The sequence below is a fragment of the Orycteropus afer genome, unplaced genomic scaffold (genome assembly GCF_000298275.1).
Source record: "Orycteropus afer afer isolate SDZICR_OR568_19922 unplaced genomic scaffold, OryAfe1.0 scaffold01190, whole genome shotgun sequence".
Lineage (NCBI taxonomy): Eukaryota > Metazoa > Chordata > Mammalia > Tubulidentata > Orycteropodidae > Orycteropus > Orycteropus afer.
Window position 1 is genome coordinate 143,999 of NW_006922777.1, and position 7,821 is coordinate 151,819.

At 35.6% G+C, this 7,821-nt stretch overlaps 1 pseudogene; it reads right to left on the bottom strand.

Moving 5' to 3' along the window:
* Positions 1–4,280: 4,280 nt before the first annotated feature.
* Positions 4,281–5,223, bottom strand: LOC122152036 (annotated as a pseudogene).
* Between the last annotated feature and the right edge of the window lie 2,598 nt (positions 5,224–7,821).

Sequence of the window (7,821 nt, forward strand, 5' to 3'; positions counted from 1 at the left end):
TACCCCTTTGCACATCATGCATTCCCCACCACTGTGGCGCCCACAAGGGTTAAGAGTGGTGGTGGTCAGGTGTTGCTCACTGCCCACTGACTCTTCCCACCCACCCTTGATGGAATCCTGACTCATGCTCTGTCCTCCATAGGCCCTTGCCCTCCTGAAGCTAGGACCCTGTTCTACACTCTGTCTCTCCTGACACCACAGCCCCATGTTGTTGCTGTTGTTGTTGTTAGATGCCCTTGAGTCATCTTGGACTCTCAGTGATCTTATGCACAGCAGGACAGAACACCGCCTGCTCCTGAGCAAGCTCAGCAATCCTTGCTACACTTGAGCCCATTGCCGCAGGCACTGTATCAATCCATCTCATTGAGGGCCTTCCACTCTTTCGTGGACCCTCCACCTTACCAAGCATGACATCTTTCTCCATGAAATGCTCCCTTCTGACAACATGACTGAAGTCGGTGAGATGAAGTCTGGCCATTCTCCCTTCCAAGGAGCATTCCGACTGCATTTCCTCCAGAATAGATCAATTAGTTCTTTTAGCAGTCCATAGCACTTTCACCATTCTTCGCCAGCACCACAACACACAAGCTTCAATTCTTCAGTCTTCCTTATTCATTGCCCAGCTTTCACCTGCATATGAGGTGACTGAAAAAACCATGGCTTGTATCAGGTGCACCTTAGTCCTGAAGGAGACATCTTTGCTTTTCAGCACTTAAAAGAGGTTTTTGTAGCAGATTTGCCCAGTGCAATATATTGTTTGATGTCTTGACTGCTGCATCCATTGGTGTTGATTGCAGAACCAAGTAATATGAAATCTTTGATAACTTCAATATCTTCTCCATTATTGTGATTCTGCTTATTGGTCCAGTTGTGGGGATTTTAAATTTCTTTATGTTGAGATGTAATCCATACTGCAGACTGTAGTCTTTAATCTTCATCAGTAAGTGCTTCAAGTCATCCTGAAGCAAAGTTGTGTTGTCTGCATATCACAGATTGTAAATGAGTCTTCCTTCAGTTCTGATGTTGCATTCTTTTTCATATAATCCAGCTCTCAGATGAATTGTTCAGCATACAGATTGAATAAGTAACCCTGACATACTCCCTTACTGATTTTAAACTATGCAGTATCCTGTTGTTCTTTTAGAATGACAGCCTCCTGGTCTATGTACAGGTTCCTCATGAGCACATGTGCTCTGGAATTCCCATTCTTCTCAATGTTATTCATAATTTATTATGATCCACACAGTCCAATGCTTTTGTATAGTCAATAAAACTGGTGTAATCTGGTATTCTTTGCCTTCAAGTAAGATCCATTGGATATCAGCAATGATATCCCTCATTCCATGTCCTCTTCTGAATCCAGCTTGCATTTCTGGAAGTTCTCTGTCAATGTACTGCAGCAACTGTTTTTTAATTATCTTCAGTAAGATTTTATTTGCATGTGATATTAATTATATTGTTTGATAATTTCCACATTCTGTGGGATCACTTTTCTTTGGAATGGGTATAAATATGAATCTCTTCCAGTCAGTTGGCCAGGTAACTGTCTTGCAAATTTCTTGGCACAGACAAGTGAGTGCCTCCAGCACGACATCCATTTTTGAAACATCTCAGTGGGTATTTCATCAATTTCTGGAGGCTTGTTATTCCCCAATTCCTTCAGTGCAGCTTTGACTTCTTCCTTCTATACCATTGGTTCTTGAACATATGCCATCTCTTGAATTGGATGAACATCGACCAATTCTTTTTGGTACAATGACTTTGTATTCCTTCCATCTTCTTCTGATTCTTCCTGCATCAACAATATGTTGCCCATAGAACCTTTCAATATTACAACTTGAGGTTTTAATATTTTCTTTATTTCTTTCAACTAGAGAAATGCCAAGTATATTCTGCCCTTTTGGTTTTCTAACTTCAGATCTTTGCAAATTTCATTATAATAATTGACTCTGTCTTCTTGAGCTTCTCTTTGTAATCTTCTGTTCAGATCTTTTATCTTGTCATTTCTCCCATTTGCTTTAGCTACGGGTGTACATAATAGGGTGCACTAATATGTAATATTAATCTATAATAGGAGACAAAAAAATGAGAACCAAACAATCCAGGGGGTTAAGAAAATGTACCATACATAAGTCTGGTTAAACATTTCAAAATCAATAAATGTACTTCATTGTATCTAAAGCATAAATAAGAAAAATCATACAGGTTTTCTCCACTATCTCAAAGTAAAGAGTTCCTATGAACAATCTGTAGCAAAAAAAGGTAAAACAAAGAAGTAATAGTCATTAATTTATATGAGAAAAAAAAAATTTAGTATTCCCAAGGCAAAAAAAAAAAATAATCCCTTATTGCACCAAATAATATGTAAAATCTAAAATGATACTAATGTACAATGTTCACAGACTCCATTCAAAGTTATGACGGCTTAATGCTAAAATGCAGAGTGTTGTTCCTAGGGAAGGTGTTTGGCCATGCCACTTTTCACTTTCACTGCTGGGGTTCCTCTTTAATGGCTAGTTGCAACATGGGCACTGAAGTCCAGTTTCACTTTTCACCTGTTTTCGTAAAATCAAAAATCCTCTTGATTGCTTTTGGTTAGAGAAAACTGATATTAATGTAGGTTTTTTGAAAAAATGAAGTGGCATAAAATGAACATTTGAAAAGAGAGTGATAGCTGTCTTATTATATCACGTGATCTAGAATGAATATTTATAAAATTTCCAAACCAGTTTGTTAAAAATCTCAGAAAAATTGATAACATTTATTTAAAAAAAAAGAAAAAAAACTCCTAGCACAATACTTAATGTTAGACGTTCCTGTTTCACAAATGCCTTTCTCTTTGTGTTATGAAACAGCATCTGCATTTTGCAGCACTGCTTTCTGGCTGTATCCATTGATATGTTTATTAAAGATATGTTAGCATGGTATGTTTGTATGTGTGAGTGTATGTGTGTGTGTGAGAGAGAGCGAGAGAGGGAGAAAGAGACAGAAAGAGACAGAGAGATAGTGAGAAGGGGGCATTCTCTGATGAACTAATTAAGCCTCAGTGTTAGGTTGGTATAATCTGTATGTTGTTGTGTTGTTGCTATGTGCTGTTGAATCAGCCCCGACTCATAGTGACCCTATGCACAACAGAAGGAAACACTGCTCAGTCCTGTGCCATCCTCACATTTGCTGTGCTTGGGCCCATTGCAGCAGCCACTGTGTCAATTTATATCATTGTGGGTCTTCCCCTGTTTTGTTGACACTCTACTTTACCAAGCATGATATACTGCTCCAGGATCTTGTTCTTTCTGACAACGTGTATATCTACATAATCTACATGGTGTTGCTGTTGTTATGTGCCATTGAATCAGACCAACTCATAGCAACCACTCCTGGGGTTTCTGAGGTGGTATCACTATGGCAGTAGATTGCCCAACCTTCCTTCAGAGGAGTGGCTGGTGGGCTTGAACCGCCAGCCTTCTGGTTAGCAGTCAAGTGCCTTAGGCCCTATGCTACCAGAGCTCCTCATAATCTACATAGGCTCTTTAAATTAATTTCTGATATAAAACATTCTTCCTTAAGTGTAAAATACTAATTGATGTATAGCAACAGAGAAATTTGTATATATTTTTAAAGTATTCCTCAATCCCTAACATGAATACTTATTCCTATATATGTACATTGTTAGGCCATTAGGAACACTATGTTTTAGTAAAATATTAACATTATGTTGGATAATAAAGATTTTTCAGAGCTTTATAAAATGGAATGAATACTTGCAGAATTCACAAATCATCTAATTGCAACACTTTTATGCCCTGGTGGTGTAGTGCCTAAGGCATTTGACTGCTAACCAGAAGACTGGTGGTTCAAATCCACCAGCCACTCCTTGGAAGGCACCTTCTGCAATCTACTTCTGTAGTGATACAACTTTGGAAACTCAAGGAGGGGTCGTTATGAGTCAGACCTGACTCAACGGCAGTCAGTTTATGCCATGAAAACATGAAGTATTGGATTTTAAATATTAATTCATAATAGAACGTTTTAAAGAAAGAAAAACAGGAAAAGAGTTAATTTGAAAGACTGAAGTGATTTCAGCAACACATGAAAGAACATCATGGATATAGTTTATACATTAAAGGATGAAAATCTGGAAGTAGATTGACGACACATGACTTTATAGTTGACTTAATCATAATCATAATGTAAAATAAAATAAATGGATACGTATTAGGGTAATCATAAAGGTACATTTATTTGTAAGTTTGAGTGGTTTCCTTTGATAAAAGCAAAAATTATTTTTTTAAGGTAATAAAAACAAATTTTTGAATTATACCCTTCAAGGCTTGTTTCACTTGCTTATTTCTTAGGGTATATATAAAAGGATTTAAGACAGGTGCAACTGAAGTGTTGAGCACTGCTATCCCTTTGTTTAAAGTACCCTTTCCTCTGCAGAAGGTTTTATATACATAAAAATGCAGCTGCCATAAGAGAGAGAGACAACAATCATGTGGGAGGAACAGGTAGAAAAAGCCTTCTTTCTCTGCTCAACAGAAGGGATCTTCAGAATTGTTCTTATGATATATATATATAGGAGAGCACCACCAGAGCCAATGTAAATAGCAGTATCATAATGGCTGAAATAAAACCTAACAGTTCTAGGGCCCGTGTGTCTGTGCAGGACAGTTTTAGTAGAGGAGAGTAGTCACATCCAAAGTGGTCAATAATATCGGCATCACAAAATTCTAACCTCAAGCCCACGATCAGTCCAGGAGTGATTGTTAACAACCCACCCAACCAACAGGTAACAACCAGCTGTGTGCAGACTCTGTTGTTCATAATGATTGTGTAGTGAAGGGGTTTGCAGATAGCCACATAACGATCATAGGACATGACAGCCAACAGAAAAAACTCTGATGCACCCAAGAAGATGACAAAAAATAATTGTGTCATACAAGCATTATAAGAAATTGTTTTATCCATAGTCGCAATGCTGAATAGGTACCTAGGGATCCAGACAGATGTGAATGACATTTCTAAAAATGAAAAATTCTGAAGGAAGAAGTACATGGGTGTTTTGAGGTGGGAATCCAGTAGAGTTAGCAGGATAATGGTCAGATTTCCAGTGACACTCAATAAATATGTGAGAAAAAGAAAAAGGGAAATTACATTTTGCCAGTTAAGATCATCAGTTAGTCCTACAAGAATAAATGTTGTCACCATTGTATGATTTCTCATGGTTAAATTCCTTTAGACTTCCTACAGAGCTGGAAAAAAAAATTACTTCTAAGTTTAAAAATGCATTACTGTATGTAAATTTAAAAGCTATGTTTAGAATAGAGTAACACACTTTAAATTCATAAGCTCTCTTGCTCCTATGATTTTCACCATTTCGCACAGCAGTCAGAAGTGAGGATCACTCCTGTTTATTTCATCTCCTTATCTGGAAACTCATTTTCTAAATCGTCCTTTCAGATCTTCTTTGATTTGCAAAGTGGTGACTTTGTTCTTACCTATGAAAAGCATCTGTAAATTTCTCTGGTTTAAAGCTTTATCCAACATACTGAGATATAATTTCTGCAATATTGCTGCAGCCACAAAAAGAAAAAAAATATTAGGTTAAAACAATCTTTTGCTCAGCCTTTTTCAGTATGCTATGTCTACTTTGTATTATTTAACATTCAAAACAGCTAATGGGGAAAAATTTTTATAGTAAATCTTAAAAAATTACTATTTTCTAATGATATATTTCTAGTTAATCTTGGATTTTTTGATACTAGCAATGAAAACTTCTTTCACTACAAACACATTTTGAAATTTAGGAGAATGTGAATGTATAAATTTCAGATTGAAATTTTACATGAAATATGGAAATACATTAATCAATTGTTCAGTTTCAATTTCATGAACAACTTTACCAGTGCAAGAAATACTAATTTCTATTCGGTAATAACAATGTTCATAAGCCTTTATTAAACACAAAGAAACGTATCCAAGGAAAATTTTTTAAAAGTACTAAAAATGTTTGTTCATGAACTGTTCTAATAGACAAATACAGATGTTCTCTTAGTTATGTACATTGAAACTTCATCGTGAGTCGCATAAGTATTTTCTTTGATTGTGGTTCTGAATTTAATTGGTTTAATTTTATGCTCAAGTGCTCACAACATAATGCATTCTGTGGTAATTACTTTGTACACAAAACAAGAGAATACTAAAAGTACTTACATTCCAATAATTCAACAAGGTTTTCTTTCACTGATACATTGTGATTTTTTTCTTTTGTATCACTAACCTAAAAGGTCATAGGAATAATTTTTGCATTAAAACACTTATATAATTTATATCTTTCAAATCCGTACTTTTTCTTTGCTTTCTTCATCTCATTGGGGACCTTGTTCACATTAAAATCCACAAACATTTAATAACCAATGTAAACTGCGTTGAAACTCTTTTTCTTTCCAATCAGTACACAGGTGGCATTTTCAGAATATTTCTGATTTTCCTTTAAATAAGAATGTATAATGTCCAAGTTCCTCCTAACAGAAGTAATTAAGTTATTTACAAGAAATCAATCAATAATGGTAGATTTTTTTTCCACTAAGTTTTCTGAATCTCCCTTGAACTCATCACCATATATTTCTCTCTGCCTTTAATATGAAGAGGATTTTCACTCTGTTATAAGGCTTCAGGAATTCTTGTGAAGAAGGAACTAATTGACTATCGTCATCATGGACTTTAAAAACAAAAACGAAATAAGAGAGTTAAGTGTGTCTTTATGGGATCTACTGGGAAATCAAAAAGGTTAATATTAAAATGGTGTCTAATTCCCATAGTGGGGCTTAAAATGTTTTGTTCATAACTTGAGGGACCCCTGGGTGACTCACACGGTTAAGTGCTATACTGCTAACTGAAACTCTGGTAGTTTGAACCACCCAGGCACTTCGGTAGATAGGCCTGGTGGTGATCCCCTTCAGAAATGTCCTCACCTTGAAAATCCTATGGAGCTGTTCAGTTCAGACCCTATGGGTCTACCTTGAGTTGGAATTTACATGAGGGGAACTAACAACAGCAAGAATTTACAACAGGAAGCTTTTCAAAGTATCTGAGCTGAGACTGGTCCCAAGAGAAGAAAATTGGAGCTCTCCCATTCTCCATTGGAAAAAGAAAATGGAGACAGTAATGTTTACTTCTGTTGACAACATTGTCAAAAACCCTTGATTTTCTGAATCTTCCTCTGTTAGATTTATTTATTTATGCATGCTTTTGAGGCCAAATATTCTAAATCCTACCACCCTCACACATGATGTATTTATAATATACTGATAAATTTCAAATAAAATTAGAAATATTTTATTAAAATATTTAGTATATATTAATATTGCTGTTGTTATGTACCATTGAGAGGGACCCAACTCATAGCAAACCCTCTTTGAGTTTCCGAGGCAGTATCAGTACAGAAGTAGATTGCCCAACTTTCTTTCTGAAGAGTAGCTGGTGGATGTTCAAACTGCCAGCCTTCTGGATAGTACTCAAGTGTCCTGGGCACTACACTATCAGAGGCCTATATAGTACTTTATGCAACAATAAATTATTTTTATTTTTTAGAGGACATGAGTTATTCTTGTATACAGTATTATACAAAATAAAGAAAATATGGAAACTAAATCATTTATATCTATTTTTTTATCATGAAAATTATAGTTTAAAAGTGTAAAGTGACTAAAAAAAATCAATATCTTGAATTGTAAGAGTTCAAACTAGAACGATTTTTTATGGATAAAAGTACTAATAATTGATTAGGATATATTTGAAAGTAAGTGATTCACCTTAGGG